The sequence below is a fragment of the Coffea arabica genome, chromosome 10c (assembly GCF_036785885.1).
Source record: "Coffea arabica cultivar ET-39 chromosome 10c, Coffea Arabica ET-39 HiFi, whole genome shotgun sequence".
Taxonomy (NCBI): Eukaryota; Viridiplantae; Streptophyta; class Magnoliopsida; order Gentianales; family Rubiaceae; genus Coffea; species Coffea arabica.
Genome location: NC_092329.1, coordinates 13,405,400 through 13,424,638, shown reverse-complemented (window position 1 = coordinate 13,424,638; position 19,239 = coordinate 13,405,400). Strand labels below are relative to the sequence as shown.

Here is a 19,239-nt window from a genome sequence, read left to right as displayed (position 1 = left end):
CTCTTATGTAATTCCACTAAAACACAACCTGAATTCAGTTGTACCCAATGTTTAATCGGATATCGAATACTGTCATATATCAAACTTACCGCTAAGTTTAAATGTTTGAAAGGACATCTAAGCAATTACAACAAAACTAAATTAGATATAATGGCTCATATTCAATACTCCAATTGCACTTTAAATATTTTTATATTCTCAAAATAGCTCCACCCTTGCGGTTGAAATCCAAAAACCATTTTTGCTCTAAACTCATACTTATATAGTATAAGGAAGTGTATATATATATTTTTATTACTTTTGACTTTCATGCAGTGTTTCATCAACACTGCCCCACCCTACCCTCCCTTCATCCACCCACTGATGGAGCCAAGGGGGTTGAGGGAGTGAGTGGGGGCCATGACCCTTCTAAGTTTTGAAAATTTTAATTCATAGTACGTGAATATATGTATAAAATAAAGTTGGCTCTCCCTAATTTTTTATAATTTTAATTTATATAATGAAAGTATATATATATATATATATATATGAATTAGTTACCTTTGAATTATTTTTTCTTCAAAAAAAAGTTGTTTATTTTTTATTGTTCAAATTATTTAACTTTCAAAAAATTAAACATATAATTTGATGATCCATAATAAATTGATCCCATCTGATATATTATAATAAAAAGACCCAATTCATAATTATCGATGAACTAAACAAATAATAATTACTTTATTGGCCCATATACAAATATACAACTTAGCCCTATTGATTAGATTTGTTCTCAATCTTCTTCTTGTATCAAAAAACTACAAAAGGGGCATTGCCAATTATGAAGATAATCAAGACAAAATTCCAATACAAAATGAAAGATAATTTCTTGAATGACTATCTAACTGTGTACATAGGAAAAAAGTTACTAGAAAATTTAGCATTGATTCAATTATAAATGAATTTAGTTCTATGAAAGAATGTAAAATTCATTTTAGTTTTAAGAAAAGAGGTTGACATTTCAAAGTATGTTAATATAACATTTACATTTTTTTTTGAAATTGAAAATACTTATATTTATATCACATATATATATTGCATAAATGACATATTGGAGCATCTTCTCATAATGTGCAAATCGGATGGTTTGTGATGTTATAAATTATTTAATTAAAGGTTATTTCTTATCCTAATTTTAATTATTACTATGTTGCATATTTATAAAATAAAAATACCTTTATAATTAAAGTTAATATTTGATATTTTTAGATGTCATATATTTCTTTTTAGATGCCATTGTACTAAATGATTAAAAGTACTTATTGTGTTTAATATGTATAAAAATAGTACATTTTACAAATTTTCTTCTGCTTTTTTTATTATTTTTGTTTAGCATACTTTTTGTTATATTATTAACAATTTTTAAAATATTAAATGCTTAAAAATTTGCGTCTCAGCGAGACTGCGATTGATATATCGAGATCGATGTGGAACGTTCTGGGCCGCGACTATGACCGCGACCGCGACTTTGAACCATGCTCTTAATCTGGGTCTTGACATGAGCCAATTCCTTCTCCTCCTCTTCTGCTTCTTCTCCAAATGAAAGCAAGTTCAACTTTCTATAGCAAGCACCCAAAAAACATGGCTGCAACAAACAGTTAAATTATATAAATTGTAATATACCTTAAAGACAGCAATTAATCATACAAAAGGGAGGCAAGGAAACTTACTTTGTAGCTTTCTGCTTGGTGTCTTTCTTCTCAGTTTCAACTTTAGAAGAATGCAAGGACTTTGAAGATGCTACCCCGGGAACGATATCCTAAAATGGATTCCACAGTACCAAGACAGCCATTTAAAGACAAATATTAGGCAATGAACCAATTAGAAACAATATTTTGCAATGATGAAGGAAGAAAGTCCATTATGAGTATCTTTCCCTTCTTTTTACTCAATTATCACCTATTTGGATGGACAAATTAATACAGTACACACAATCTTTCTATAGAGACATTTTACACAAGAGAGAAATTCGAATGAAATTACAATAGTCAACAATTATATTCTACCAACATTTTAAAGCACAAATAACTAGATAAAAATGCTAGACTTGCCAAAATTACCAATAGAAGGCAAAAAAATCCTAGTTAGGCGCAAATTTCATGTTGCAAAAGCATCGGATGTCCATGATGATTATCTTTCCTTTCTTCTTACACATCAAGCAAGCTATTCAAAGTTGTTAGATAAACTAAACACAAAATCTTTTAACAAAAAATGGACTACTATGATAAGATTAGTGCTGGTCTGTCTTTACCCAGATTCAAAGGATCAATGACTCCTCTGATGGCTCGAATATCTCTGCTTTCCCAAGATTGGTTGAAGTTTTCTTCTTATAAGGAGAGAGCATTAGGTTTCTCCCTTAGCTCGTTGCCATCCGGGAATCATGATCTATCATACAATCTCTCTTGGCATACCTTGAGTGACCCATCACAAGTATCTTCCAGGACTGTAAGGAGGCATCTTAAAGCACTGGGCATCACACATATTAAAATAGTTCTTTCAAGTTAATTTCAACCCATAGAAATGAAAAATGAAGATAAAAGAAAATGAACATAATCTTGAAGTTTACTTTAAACTCAAAATAATTTTCTTGCTCCTAATTATACAGGTTCAAGGAACTCGATCGTTGACATCTTCAAAAAAATTGAGCACATGTAATAATCATAAAAGTCTAGAAACTCCCAAGTATTAAGCACATGTAATAATCTCCAATTATACCATAAAGGAAATGAGTAATGTAACGACCCCATTTTCCCCTAAGGCGAACCAGAGGGGTCAACGGGCCGCCTGCCCAGCTCTCGCCAGGACTCGATCAATCACTACAGTTCTCCAATAAATTATAATATAAATCTTGTATTTTACATTAAATCCTTCAAGAATTACATATCACAAACGCAGCTGAATGTACACGTACATCCATTCAAGTCCAATCAATTAATACAAACCCTAACACTAAGCTATTACACAAGAGGCAATCCAAATTCAAATCGTACATGGTATAATCCATCCATTCCAATTTCCAAACAGTCACCCTAATCCAACAATTACACAAACGAACCCAAATCTAAACTATACAAGTTACATGCCATCCGGTCATACATATAACGTAATACAAGCGCTTCCTTGGCCTCGATCCCTGTGGGGAGAAGAAAAACATTTGGGGGTGAGCTATAAGCTCAGCGAGTGAACAGTAAAATCAGTAATCAAATATTTTCCACAATAAAGCATTTAATGGATATCATGAACTAGCGATCAAATGTACGTATGATGCTCTTTGAAGCCAGTGAAATCCCTGTACTTAGATATCCAACGCTCCCTTAGATCAAGTAACAGATAAACAGGTATAAGGAGCCATCGTGCTCCAAGAAATGCGCAAACAGTAGTGGAGACATTGGTTCTAAGCACAAGATTTTCCCAAGATCTCATCGGAGCCAAAATGTTATGGCACACACACATACACAATGAGATGCAGTCGTGTAACCAATGCAAGAATTATTTCAAAAGTAACTTTCGGAGTAATAGTTAAGGTTCACTCACCCAAACACAGCTCAGGAACCATCCATCGTACCTCATTGGCTTGTTCAAGTCGGAGTCCTAAATTACAAATAGCAGGTCAAATAAAAGGAATTCTAACTTAACAAGTTCCTGCCACCTTTTGGCATTTTAATCACAAGTGAAACTACGCTTATCCGGTGGACACAAATCTTATGGCGTTACGAAGCTAAAACATAAACCAACATTTCTTATGAAGACCTCCAAGGCCAAATTATACATTTTCAGGGTCAAATATCGAAATCTAGAAGAGGACAGAAAACTGTCCATAAAACAGGGTCTATGAACAGTCAGGGGCAATTCAGTCATTTCACAAGTTACAGTACTCCGATCAATCTGAAATTTTGCAGGCAAGTAGTCAACTCATATACGTACAACTTTCATGTTTTGAGCAAAAGCTGGTTCGGTCCAAAGCACAGAGAAAAAGACAGTCCAAGTTCAGTCTAGAAACAGGGGAAAAACTGAAATTACCCTTCTTGAACCAACCTTTGCATATAACCATCACTAATCACAATTAAGGGCTAGAAAACCCCACTTAACATGAGACTAGCCTATACCAATCATGTACGGGCCAAAACAAGGATGAATTAACTTAGACAAAGTTTAGAAATGTCACTAATATGGAACTTAATCCTCCTAATGTCCAAATCACAAGAATTTCCATAAAATGAAGTAAGATCAATTCAAATGCAAAACAAACACATATTCTCACGAATTGGGCGGCATAACCCCTTAATTTTACACATTTCCAACCTACCATTCAAATACCAATTCTCATACCAATTAACCACAGTCACCCATTTTATTCATAATCAATATCATACATTCAATTAAACCATAATTTCCTTCAATCAAAGCCAATCAAAAGCTTATAGGCCAACCATTGAAAATTCCCAAATCAAAACCCTAGAAACCGGAAATTACACCACAAACGTAAATTTACCGCAAACAACCGCAATTAATGCACAAGAGCTCCATTTAACATCATTTAAAACTATCAAACCAAGGCTAATGAACCATAACCATATTAAATCAGAAAAATACCCAATAAATCAGAAATTCACCATAATTTCCATAAACCCATGAAATACTCCACAAAATAACCCACATGTCCACCACAAACCATTAATTATCCATTACTAGAACCAAAAATAACTTGTATAATCAACTCACCTCAAATTCAAGAGAGCTACCAAACTAAAGCTTCCCCTTCAAAACCAATCCACCAAAAGCTTTAAACCACCATAGTGCACCCTTGTGTGGAGTAGCTTCCAAAACCATTGGTTAAAACTCAAGATTTTGGGCAAAGATTGAAATTAGGAAATTTGGGAGTTTTCTCTCTATGAAGCTCGGTTGAGCAGGGGAAGAAAAATGAGATATTTTTGGCAAAACAATGAGATAATAGGGAAGAAAAAGGCAGCCGGTCAAAGCTGACCGGCTGTGACACGTCACAATCCGGCCGGAATCTGGCCGGATTTCCGGCCGGATTCCTGGCCGGATACAAGGCAGTGAGTTCCTCAATTTTTTTTCAAAACGGCTAGGCAATCCGGCTAGCTATCCGGCCAGAAACTGGCCGGATTTCCGGCCGGATTTGGCCCCTGCCTTTTTTCGAAAATTGTTTTTTCTTTTCCAAGCTGAAAAACGGTGCTATTCCACTCGTCCAACAAAAACTTGTATAAAAGGAAACCCTCCTTTGGTCGGGGCGTCACAGTAAAGTGAAAATATTGCAAAGAAATTGAGCTTAATTACCTTGCCTTTGAACCAAAATAGCTTGCAGAATTGCTAGTTGAGTTGTCTCAAAGCTACAATTAGTTCACTGATGGAGAAGCAAATCCAACCGAGGAAATCCAGTTTATTCACCTTTCGCAAAATGACCTAAAACTTAAAAGAAATTTTAGTTTAGTATTTACTGCAGAGATAAATTTAAGAAACAAACCTAAGAATCTATTAAGAAACAAACACAAAATTGAGATTGCTAGGTATATGCCTCACCATTTTCCTTTGAGAATCGACTTATACTATTTCTACAATAGAGAGTAAAGATGAAGGAGGTGGAATTAGGCTTTAGAAAGAAAAAGAAGGATTAATCGATCAGGAATTAGGAATCGAAGGTATTTCTACATCATTAGGAATCGAAGGGAATTGAGAGATGGAAGAGAGAACGTCGTTTGCTTTCAGATTTAGGAATTGAGAAGTGGAATTGATTTAGGAATTGAGACTTTGCTTTTAGTTTGGCATTTAGGTATATTTAGAACCTCGTTTCTTTTTCTTTTTTTTTTGGGCTTTATTAAAGCTATGTCATTTTTATGCAAAAATTATGAACATTGTGAAATTTGCTGCACTTTCTCTTGTGCCGCAGCAAAAGCATAGCAAAAAGCCTGTCCTCTTGTAGTTTGGTCCTGATTGTGCTCTCAAGGAAGCATACGGCATACGTTGTGCAGATCCCTCTGGTGATTCCATCAATGGTTTAAGCTCATATCTGGGGCTTCAACCTGGACAAAGCTCTCAAAAACTCGGAGAGGTGCTGGAAGTCTCCCTGAGAGCCCAAACTATAGTCATCAATTACCCACTTTCTCAAATCTGCTCAGTGGATGGGCCAATGATTGATGAGTCTTTATTGAAGAGTTCCTTTTCTCAAGTTCCTTTCTTTGTTTCCAGAGAACACAACAAACTGATGCATCTTGGATGTGGTAATGCCCTCCTAAAATTGATAGATGGCAGTCAACAGATCTTTTCTGGTTGCACCTCAATGTGTAACAGCACCACAACAATTACCGGTTGCTATGGCATCAATTGTTGTCAGGCAAGCGTTCCATACTACCTCAGCCAATATAGTTTGCAGTTAACTACCTCGCAGAACTTTACATCTAGTACCTGTGTTTATGCCTTCTTGGTTGACCAAAATTGGAAGTTAAAGAGTTGTATCAACCCTCCAAAAGTACGTCTGATAAATGCTCCTGTTGTGTGGTCCTGGCCTCTGAATCATTCTGAAATTAAAACCATCTCAGGGTGCAGTCCCAAAAAGATCTCCCTTCAGCTAGAATCCAGCAGTATTACCACTTATCAGTATGAATGTAGTACCTTAGGAGATGATATTTGGTTTTATCAAATCAATCCATGCCAAGATGGCGCCTGTAAACATGGTGAGTATTTAAGAGAATGGATTTATTATATATTATTATTCCTCTCCCTAAAAGATTGTCCTTTTTTGAATATTCTCTAAAACTTGTTTCTTCTGAATCTTTGTTTCTTTGTCAAAGCTGTTAGGTCTAGCCCAAGAAATTGACGAAAACGATTTTTGACAATCCCAAAAGACAAATAACAAAACAAAAATAAATGAAATAGGAACACAGGAATTTACGTGATCCGGTCAAATTGATCTATGTTTATGGGCGGAGGAGAAGCAATATTTTACTATGAAGAAGAGAGCACAAAAATGTCTTAAGAAAGTGTTTTTATACCCAACATACCTAATATTCAAAATACAAGAGAACCCAAAAATATTTTACTGAACAAAAGGTTTAATGACTTAAAGGCCGAAATACCCCACTAAATCTCTCTTGGTTTGGTGCACTTAATTCTATTACAGGCCCATTATATTTATAAGCAACTAAGGGAAACGCTCCCTTATACAAATAGCAATGTGGGACAAAGCCACTTTAACAAATCTCTACCTTGGTGTGTCTCCAACATTGATAATAGCAAATCTGCTCTAACTTTTCCACATAAGTCCCAATATACCTAAATCACCAACAACGAACTCCAATCAAGTCCCTTGTTTGAACTTGTAAACTGGAAGAGGTTTCGCAAACATGTTAGCAGGATTTTCTTTGGTACTGATTTTTTGAACAAGGACTTTTCTCTTAGCAATAGTATCTCGAATGAAATAAAATTTTACATCAATGTGCTTCATCCTCTCATGATACAATTGGTCTTTAGTCAAATGAATGACATTTTGACTATCAGAGTAAATAGTAGTAACACCTTGATGTAGATTGAATTTACCAAACAACCCTTCAATCACGAAACTTCTTTGATTGCCTCGGTCATGTCTATATATTCTGCCTCGGTCATGTCAATCATGAAACTTCTAGATAAAGTTACAATAGATTGTAAAGTAGTTTTCCACCTAACTGTATAACTACCAATACAAAATATGTAACCTAAAAGTGATATTCTTCTGTCAAGATCCCTGACATAGTCAGAGTTTACAAAACTAACCAAAGTATTATTATTTCTCCCAAACCCCAATCAACAGTTAGAAGTTCCTCGCAAGTATCTGAGAATTCACTTCATAGCTTGCCAATGCACTTTTCCAGGACAAGACATATATCTGCTAACTAAACAGACTGCTTGTGTAATATCTATATAAGTGCAAATCATTGCATACATAATACTGTTGACTACACTGAAATAAGGAACCTGTGCCTCATACTCTTCTTCTTTAACTGACTATGGTGATTGAGTAGCAGATAGTCGAAAATGACTAACAAGAGAAGTGATCACAGGTTTAGCATCTTTTATGCCAAACTTCTCTGAGACATTTTCAAGGTAATTTTCTTGGGTCAAGAGTAGCTTTTCAACTCCTTGGTCTCTCTTGATCTCCATGCCAAGAATTTTTTTAATTGCTCCCAAATGTTTCATTTCAAATTCGCTACTTAATTGTAATTTCGAAGTGTGAAAATTTGACAAATTCCTGACAGCAATGAGCATGTCGTCAACATAAAATAGCAACTAAATGAAAAGAACTATCATTTAATTTTCAGAAATAAACACAACTATCATACATACTTCTTGAATAATCATGATCTAACATAAAAGTATCAAACCTCTTATACACTGTTTTGGAAACTATTTCAATCTATATAAGGATCTCTTCAGTAAACAAACATGGTCTTCCTTTTCTTCAACTTCAAATCCCCGAGTTTGTTTCATATAAATGTTCTCTTCAAGTTCACAATGTAAGAAAGTTGTTTTAACATTAAGTTGCTCCAACTCCAAATCATATATGGCAACTAAAACAAGCAAAACACAAGCAAAACACGAATAGAGTTATGCTTAGCAACAGGTGAAAATATTTCATTAAAATCAACATCTTGTACCTAATTATAGTTTTTTGCAACCAACCGTGCTTTGTACCTTGCATCTTCGACCCCTGGAATACCTTCTTTATTCTTGAAGACCTATTTGCATCCAACAATTTTCTTATTTGAAGGCCGTTTCACAAGAACCCAAGTCCCATTTCAATGGAAAGATTTAATTTTTTCATTCATTGCAATCAACCACTTAGCAAAATTATCACAAGAAATTGCCCCTGACTAGGTAGTAGACTCACTAACTACATCAGTTTCTTCTACAACAAACAAAGCATATGCAATCAAATTTGCATATCTTTGTGGTGGTCGAATATCCCTTCTTGGTCTATCTTTGGTAATGAAACATTCTTCCTCTTCTGAATTATTTTCATCTGTACAATCAGATGCATTTACTGGCACTTGTTGAGTAGAAGGACCAGAACTACCAATCTTAATCTCTACATGCTTCTGCATACTATCATTTGATTGATAAGAACTGGAGGACCCTTTCTTGGAAAAAAATATAGAGAATTCATCAAAACTAACAGTTCTACTGATTTTAAATTTTAAAAATTTGAGATCAGGATACCATAATTTGTATCCATTCACCCCAAAAGCATACCCAAGAAAGATACACTTTTTAGTTCGGGATTCTAATTTTTCATCATTTATACACATATATGCTGGATATCCAAAAAATTTTAAATCAAAATAATCAGCAGAAGTATTTGACCAAACTTTCTCAGGAATTTTAAAATCAAGAGCAGTAGAACGAGTACGGTTATAACAAGTCATAGAAATCGCCTCTGTCCAAGAGTCTTTTGTCAATCCTGCATTAAAGATCATGTACCTCACTCTCTCCAAAAGCGTTTTGTTCATACATTTAGTCACACCATTTTGCTGAAGCGTCATCCTGACAGTGCGATGCCAAACAATCCCTTCATTCCTGCAAAATTCATCAAATTCTCTTGCACAAAATTTCATATCACTATCTATTCTAAGTCTCTTGATCTATTTATCTATTTGTTTTTCAATCAACACTATCCATTCTTTGAAAGTGAGGTAAACATCATTCTTATGTATAAGAAATAAACCCAAACTTTTCTTAAATAATCATCAATGAAAGTCAACATATACCTGATACCATCCTTTAGACAGAACACTAGGTGAATCCCATAAATATGAATGAATATAGTTAAGAGTACCTTTCGTCTTATGAATTACTGGTGAAGTAAAGCTAACTCTTTTATGCTTTTTAAAGACACAGTATTCACAAAATTCTAATCACCAGTACTCTGACCACAAAAAAGTTCCCTTTTGTTCAGTATGCCCAAACTTTTCTCACTCATATGTCCCAAACGCACATGCCACAATTTGGTGATGTCAGAATCAGATAAAGATGATGATGATGAAACTGCGACTGAACCTGTGATAGTAGATTCCTGCAAAATATATAAACTCCAAACCTGCAAACTTTCATTACAATGAGAGTACCTTTCGTATCGAAAAATTAAATCTGCATTAAAATTTAAGGAGTAGATTGACAGGGATATTATTGAAGAATTTTGTGGAGATCAGGCAGAAAGTCTAGTTATTAAGAGTAGAATCGAGAAAAAAGAATTTGACAATAGATTTAAATCTAAATCTGAATTCAAGCATAGAAATTTGGAGTACAATTATTGTCAAAAAATGGAGCACATTAAGATAAATTATTTTAAATTAAAAATTAGATTGAAACAAAAGAGAAAACCTAGTGAAAAAAATATTGAGACTGCCAAAACTGGTGCTGCAGTTGATGAGAATGAAGGAAATATTTTCTTTGTGACTAATGACAGGACAATATCTTAAAATAAATGGATTTTAGATTTGGAATGCTCTTATTACATGTGTCCTAATAGAAATTTATTTTTCACTTATGAATCTTATAATGGTAGAATTATTTTGATGGGCAATAATACCATTTGTGATGTTGTTGATAAGGTACAATTTGAATTAAAATGCATGATGGTATTGTGAGAATGGTCATTAATGTTAGACATGTTCTTGATTTGAAAAAATCTCATCTCTTTGGGTACCTTGGAGGTTCTTGGGTGCAAATACACAGCTGAATATGACGTTATGATCGCTATAACTGACTCCATTGAGTTCGCCGCCGTAGAATTCAACAGTTACACCTCCTTGTTCAACACTATACTTTGATTCTGCCCTTCTAAAAGGAACATCCACTCTAACAATTCCGTCATAAAAATGGAATCTATGTTCTCCAAGTTCATAATAATAGAATCAAATTTATCAAGATGTGAAGTATAAATGTAATTTTAGTCATGTGAAGCATATACAGATTTTGCTTTAAATAAAACCTATTCTCAATCGTTTTCTTCATGTAAAAGGCCTTAACTTTATCCCACATGGCTTTTGCTAAATTCTCAGTGGCTACCTCCTGCAAAATCTCATCAAAGAGATTTAAAATAATACTAGACCGAGTCTTCTTATCCATCTCAGCAAAATTTGCATCTGTCAAATTCTCTGACTTTTTCTCAATTCCCTGTGTCGCTAAATCAACTCCGTCTTAAACCAAAATGGCTTCCATCTTGAACTGCCACATCCTGAAGTTGATATTTTTATCGAATTTTTCGACAATAGTCTTTGTTATTGTCATTGTTGTCACAAAATTCAAAACCTCCGAAGAATCTCTAATACCAATTTGTTGGATATGGCCCCAGAAAATTGACGAAAAGGATTTTTGGTAACCTCAAAAGAAAAATAAAAAAAAATAAATAAAATAGGAACACAAGAATTTATGTGGTTCACTTAAATTGACCTACATCTATGGGTAGAGAAAGAGCAATATTTTATTATGAAGAAGAGAGTACAAAAATGTTTTAGAAAAGTGTTCCTAGACTCAAAACATCTAATACTTAAAATACAAGAGAGCCCAAAAATATTTTACTAAACAAAAGGTTTGATGATCCAAAGGCTCAAACAAACAACTAAATCTCTCTTGATTTGGTGCACTTATAAGGCAATGTGGGACAAAGCCACTTTAACAAAAGCCATTGCCGAAATCAAGTGCAAGGGGAACAGGACAGCAATTATTACTGGTAAGTCATCCATCCCTTTTGTAATTTCATTCATAGTACACGAAAAGTAGTCAGAAATGGTCTTCCATGGAATTAGTGTTTAATGTTATCTTTTATAGTGATGGTGTTGCAGATGATGATAAGGTGTCTGTTATGTGTGTCTTGATTGTGATATTTAGTATTAACCTAATCGAGAATTTACATAGATACTACTGTACGAGCTAGCATGTTGATTCTTTTGATCACAACTTTTTTGTTTGTACAACATGGTGAAGAAGATACACGAAAATAAGCGCAATGAGAAGCTTTTTAGAAAAATGTTGAAAGTGCTAAAACAGCAGTAACCTGCTGAGGATATTGAAAATGCAAAGCTTACACTGCTAAGGAATTGAGCAACGCCTGTAGAAAAAAATTTAACCAAACATTATTATATTAGTGTAGCCACGTGTCATTAATTAATTGGTTAGTGGAGTTGGAGTTGTATGGGATTATTCCTTTACTACTGGTGTTAGAGGTCTAGTAGTGTACTAGTTAAAAAGCCAATAGGGCTTATAGTGCCACAGCTTTGTGTCGTTTTCTTTTCATATGAAACAAAAAGGCCGCAGCCTCATTAGATGAATGGCTGAAGAATTTCCTTTGCCTCTATATTATTTTTCTTGATTCTTTCTGTGGGTTTAAGTGTGTTTATTTGTTTGAATCCATCAGAGTGGCATTAGAGATATAGTAAATTATGGCAAACTCTAATTGCAATATTGTTTGTTCTGTCTAAAAACTCAAAATAAAGGTGAAGTTCAATTTTTGACAGAAACAAATAATAGTTCATCTCAAGACATGTAAATTACATCAATATATTGAATCTACACTTGCTCAGGACGCTAGTGAGAATGATAAGGCCAAAGATAGTTTGGCTTTAAGTGTCTTCTTGAAGCATGCAGATAATTTGTAAATAGACTTTATAAACCATTTATTGGAGAAAATTTCTACGTCTATACTTGGTTGAAACCTCCAAAAGTCAAAGATTGTAGCCTGACCACCCAAAAATGGCTTCACTAATTCAACTTGTATGACTATTCGTTAAGATACTTGTGCTGAGTAAGTCAAAAATTTTAAACTAGTTGATTAAATCATCTCCAAACTTGAATATCAATTAGTGAAATCTCTATCAAAAGCCAAAATACAGTCGGGCAAAATTTTTGTCAAAAGCTGAAATAAGGCAGTGACTAGTCAGGGTATTTTGATTATTTTTCATCTTACAGATATCCAAATGAGTTGATTTTTGATGCATCGGAAAACTAATTCAAAGAACTACAACTTTCATGTTTGGTGTAAGAGTTAATTCAGCTTACATCATCAAGAAAATTGCCGTTGAAATTAGTCCAAAAATAAAATAAAATTGAATTTTGAACAGAAAGTGCAAAACTGCAAAAGAGGAAGAGCCGCGAGGCAGATCTACGAGGTATCGTAGATCCACCTTGCAAATCCCTGACTATGTGCTACAAGTTGATTCTACAACTTGCACTTATTTTACACTACTTTTTGAACCATTTTTTCTCATAAAATCCGGCTAGATCCAGCAAACTTGAGTTGAAAAAATGAAGAACAATTCTATGACAACATTATGAGTACATTTTCTTTTTCAAAAACATCTATAGATACCTCTTATATCTCATTGATTTGAAGTATCTTGTGGCATCTTCTAAGGATGAATTAGTATAAAGAAGTAGAGTAGAAGTAGAAGTACAAATTAGTTTTAACTCTAGTTTCATATTGTGAGTTTCAAAATTAGTTTAAGAGTTTTGCAAGGGAAGTAAGAGCATTTTTGTACCAAACTTATTTGTGAGATTAACTTATGAAGGTATTCAATGATTCAACTTTCAAAACATTGAATAAGAATTCTTCTTCCTAAACTTTGTTCTTGTTCTTATTTGTCTTGTTTAGTTACAAGTTTGTTTCATATTTAGATGCTTTTAATTGATAGATGTCGAGATTGTATAATTAAAAATGCCTATTTGAAAAAAAATATGAATTTTGTAAATAGTGGTGAGCAGGGTAGAATCCATAGAGATTGGAGAGAATTAGTTTTTTCTAGAATTCAAGGTATGGGGGATTTTTATAAAATGAAAATAATAACAATAAAAAAAACTAAAATAACAATGTGCTAAAATTGAATCAAAATAACTTCAAAAATAGTTCACTTAATTGGTCATCGATGCAATGATAATTTGGTCTTTTAACTAATAAATAAGTTATAACTGTCAAACAAGCGATAACAGTCAATTTCTTCTTACTGTATTGGTGATTAAAGTACGGCCATTAACCACTATCCTAATGAAGAAATAACCCTAAGTACGATCTTAGAATTCAATTTCCTAATTGCCTTAAGAATTAGAGAAATCCTGTTCTAACCAAATAACGCGCTATGAGGGTTATTTTAAATTAATCCATATATTCTCCTGACACAAATTCAATCATACCAGTTACCACTAATTTAAAGCAATCAAATAATTATGAATTTAACTGCTTTAATTGATTTTAGGTTATTAGATCAATTTAATATCGGACCAAAATATTCAAATAATATAAAAATCATAAAAAATTAAATCAGAAAACATACGAATACAAGTAAATAATTAATTTGATCTCACAATTTTAGATAAACCAAATCTTCTATTGTTTTTTGACTAGAAAGGGAAGTTTAGTTCATCGTCATGGAAAAAAACCACGCGCAAAATATTTGAGTTTATTCCTACAGCCATTCTCCAAAAATGCGATGAAAAAGAAAAGGAAAGATGCATGTTTGTTTCTTGTGAAAAGAAGAAAAACTACCTACTATTAGGCTCGTTCCGAGAAAAAAGAAAAGATAAAGCAAACGATAATGCCTTTCTGCTCTTGTTTCCTATTACTACTAAACTACTTCTTCCAATTTCTAGTTTATGAATTCATCAACAATGGAACACTTTTTGATCATGTGCAAAACAAAGCCAAGGCCTCAGTTCTATGCTGGGATACTCGTTTGAGGATAGCCATAGAAACTGCAGGGGCACTTTCATATTTGCATTCTGTTGCTTCTCCTCCTATTGTTGATCTAGACATGAAGTCGGTCAACATACTCCTAGATGATAAATACACAGCGAAAGTGTCAGACTTTGGAACATCAAGATTGGTACCCATGATTTAATGTGAGATACCAATGATGGTGCAAGGAACAATTGGCTACTTAGACCCTGAGTACCTGCAGACTAGTCAATTAACTGAGAAGAGTGATGTCTATAGCTTTGAGGTTGTTCTTGTGGAGCTATTGACAGGAGAGAAGGTACTGTGCTTTGATAGATCTGCAAGAGAGAGAAGTCTGGCAAGTTATTTCTTTCTTCAATAAAGGATAACCATTTGTTTGAAGTTCTGGATGATAATATCGACACTGAAAGAAATGCTGAGCAACTGAAAGAAGTTGCTATGCTAGCTAAAAGATGCTTAAATGTCAAGGGGGAAGATAGGCCAACCATGAAAGAAGTAGCATTGGAATTAGAAGAAATGAGTCTATCAACGAGGCATTCGAGGGTTCTGTTGAATTCAAAACCTAAATTGTAGACTTTTTCAAGTCACAATTGTTGAATTTGTGGCATCAATTTCTATTCCACATCGGTAGAGTTGAGAGCTTGGGTAAGGGCTTGAGAGTTATAGCAAATCAATTCAATTACACCAAACACCAACAAAAGAATTACACCAAAAAGGATTTTGTAATTCTTTTGTAATTCTTTCTTCTCCCAAATTTATAAAAGCGGGTAGCTTGAGTGGTGCTCGGAGATTAGGCAAAATTTGCCGAACTCCGTTATCAATTTTTCGGATGCGTTCTTTCCTTATCTCTTTTATTTATTCCCCACTTATTTAGTAGTTTCTTTTCTATTGAAATATAGTATTCAATATATTTGTCTATATTTGTCGGGTATATTTGTAGTGTTTTATACGATTCATTTGGGTGTATTTTCTTATTCGTGTGTATGTAATAGTTATGTATACACGAGTGTTATTCTTGATTTTGATGATCACAAAGCACTTTGAAATGTTTATCTAATTCTCTTCAAATATAAGTGTTTTGCTTTTAAGAGAATCAGGTACAAAAGTTGTCAAGGAAAGAAAATCAACCAAAAGAAGAAGCAAAAACAGGGCACTCATGTCGGACGTCCTAAAGGAAGCTGTCGGACGTCCGAAAGAATGAAGAACATCAAGAAGGAAACTCTGTCGGACGCTCGTAAGGAAGCATCGGACGTCCGGGAGGATCGGACGCACGCTTCGGACGCACATCGATCGCATCGGACGTCCGAGAAATTCTGCAAAGTTTTGATGACTCTCTGACGACGTTCGGAAGCAGATGCTGTCGGACGATAATATCCCATCGGACGTCCGAACGACAACTTGGCTGATTTTCGGACGATGGGATCGGGCGGTGATTCATCTGTCGGACGTCCGACGGCCCCAACGGCTAGCTGACTCTTCATCTGCCTACTATCCGTTGGAAGCATTATTGAAGCCCATTTTTGGTTCCCTTTAAATACAAACGATTCTGAACCAGTGAGTGACTTTTGCACACTTTGTTTACAAGATCTCAAGAGATATTTTAGCTAGAAAATAGTCTCCAAAACTAGATTTGTTCTCCAAGTGGTGTGAATTTCTTGTGAGCATTTCTCTTGTGGTTGAAAGTTTCATTAGTGTAGCTTTGTTGAGGGTTATCTGAGTGATTGTAAAACTTTTTAGCTTGACTAAGTGAGACTTAGGGCAAGGAGGAAGTGCTCCCTCCATTGTACATCTAGTTGATCATCTTTCATCAAAGAGAAGTTGCTCAATCTAGTGATTGGTCTTCAAGTTTGAGGAAAGCTTGGTAGACAATCGGTTTGATATTCTATCTTATTTTTTTTGTTTAATAAAATTTTCATTGCTTATCTATACTTGTTTTTCTAATCAACATTGCTCTCTTCTTCTGATCTACTTGGTTGATCATTACTAGAAAAGAAGGTAAATTTTTATTAAAGAAAAAGTGCATAAATTTGATTAAGATTTTAATCAACCTAATTCACCCCCCTCTTAGCTTGTTTTTGGGCCTTACAATTGGTATCAGAACTTGGTCTCCTAGAGATTAAGCTCAAGCGGCTTGGAGTAAAGATGACAACCAATCATGCCATGTTTGTTGAGGGACAATCGGTCACTAGGCCTCCCATGTTTACTGGTTCCAATTATATTAGCTGGAAAGAAAGGATGATTATCTTTTTGCAATCTATTGATATTAAGCTATGGTTTATTGTGAGTGAAGGACCGCATGAAGCTAACTTTCTTGATGCAGATACAGGTTTGCTTCGGCCAAAAACGAAAGCTGAAATGAATGCTCAAGATAGGACTAATCTCACATTGAATGCCAAAGCCATGAATGTTCTTTATAGTGCCCTAGATTCAAATGAATCAATTAGAGTAAAAGGCTGTAAATCGGCCAAAGAAATGTGGGATAAGCTAAGAGAAATCCATGAGGATGGTGATAGCGTGAGAGAACAGAAAAAGGCTATCTTAGTCACAAAGTATGAATCATTTAAAATTGAAACTCTTGAGGATATTGACAAAATGTATTGCAGGTTCAATGACTTGATCAAAGATCTCGAGGTGTTGGGCAAAGAGTACACCTTGGGAGAGAAGAACAGGAAAATTCTCAATGCATTAGGGGACAAAATTGAACTGCCAATTATGCATATCACTATATATATATATTTTTTTTTTTTTGTCTAAAACGGCAACAATTCATTCATCCAAAAACAGGTTACACATTCTGAAGCAACTGCTCCTCTACGTCTGCTTGAGCGCAGTCAAGCAACCAAACTGGAAAGTTAGCTTTCCAATCAACAGTAGCATCTAGCTTAAGAGCAAACTTAGCTAAAGAGTGACTAACAAAGTTGAAGTCCCTTCTAACAAAGGAAAACCAACATTCTTCAAAGTTATATTGTAGCAGTTTAATGTCCTGCAAGACAGTAGACGTAACAACATCTTCCATTCCCTTCTCAATCTTATCGATCACCACCTTACAGTCAGATTCTATAATAATTTTCTCCCAGCCTTCCATAGTAGCTTTTACCATTGCAGCTCTTATCGCCAATGCCTCTTCAAGTACAGGTACAGAGCAAGTGAATGAAGGACATGCCCAAGTAGCAATCAGTTTTCCTTCCCAGTCCCTAGCCACGATTCCCCAACCAGCTTTTCTGTTCTGCCGGTTCAATGCAGCATCAGTGTTTAGCTTGATCCACCCTTTGTCAGGGGCAGTCCATCTTCCTTTCTCCTTATTTAGTTGTTGTGGTTCCTTCTCTTCCTCACTTCCCTCCCCTACACTCTCTTGATACTCCAGCCACTCCGTTACAGCTTTATTTACCACCACCCCTGGACCTCTACCCTTCCCATTGAAATTTATCTCGTTCCTATCTTTCCAAATTTGCCATAGTAGGTTGACTGTGAATATAACATGCTCCTCACCCTTCTCCCTAGATGTAGCCTCCACTAACTCAGACCACCACAACTAGAACTTTCCCTTTAGATTCTCCAACCCATCCCATTGAATTGGTGCCACCTTCCAAATCCCCTCTGCATGGCTACAAAAGAACAACATATGTTCAATCGACTCTGAGTATATACCACAGCATTTACACACTGGAATGCCTTGCTGACATCTGTCCTTGATGCTTGCATTGACTGGCAGAATTCCCTTCAAACATTTCCAGACAAAATGCTTCAACTTATGCTTCATACTAAGCTGCCATAAGACTTTCCATCCTTTTGCATTTGCCTCATTCCTACTTCCTGAATCCTCCTGAACAGACCTCCTCCTCCTGCCAACCATCCTTCCTTGAGCAGACTTGTATCCAGACTTGACAGTATACTCCCCAGAAGCCGAATGTGCCCAGAACAGCCGATCCTTAGAGTCCTGGAGACTCAAGGGAATCTGCAAAATATTCTCCCTATCCTCCTTATCAAATACCCTTCCCAGTAACTCCTCATTCCATCTTCCATTCTTGATCAGTTCACTCACTGTGCACAAACCCAATGTTGTATCCTGTTCTGAACTCACCTTCCCTCCTGTCAACCCAGGAACCCATCTATCCTTCCAGATGTCTATAGTTTTCCCATCTCCCACTCTGATCCTCATTTCTTCCTCCAGCAAATCCCTCGCACTCAGTAAGCTTCTCCAGCACCAAGAGTCAGTATTTTTCCTTTTCAGCTTCCAGATAGAGGTTCCTCTGAAATATTTAGCTTTAAGGACTTTACTCACAAGCAGATTTGGCCTAGTAAGAACTCTCCATAACTGCTTAGCCAGAAGAGCCACATTGAAGTTTTCTAAGTTTCTAAAACCCAAACCCCCATTTTGCTTAACATCAGATAACTTTCCCCAACCTAACCAATGCAACTTCCTCTCCTCTCCCTTACCTCCCCACCAAAACTTAGCCATTTCCCTCTCCATACCCCTGCATAAC

The 19,239-nt window shown here is 35.2% G+C and overlaps 1 pseudogene; it reads left to right on the top strand.

Annotated features, from left to right (window-relative positions):
- The window catches only part of LOC140015804 (wall-associated receptor kinase-like 9), a 28,463-nt pseudogene extending 13,135 nt beyond the window's left edge, over nucleotides 1-15,328 (top strand).
- Nucleotides 15,329-19,239: the final 3,911 nt, after the last annotated feature.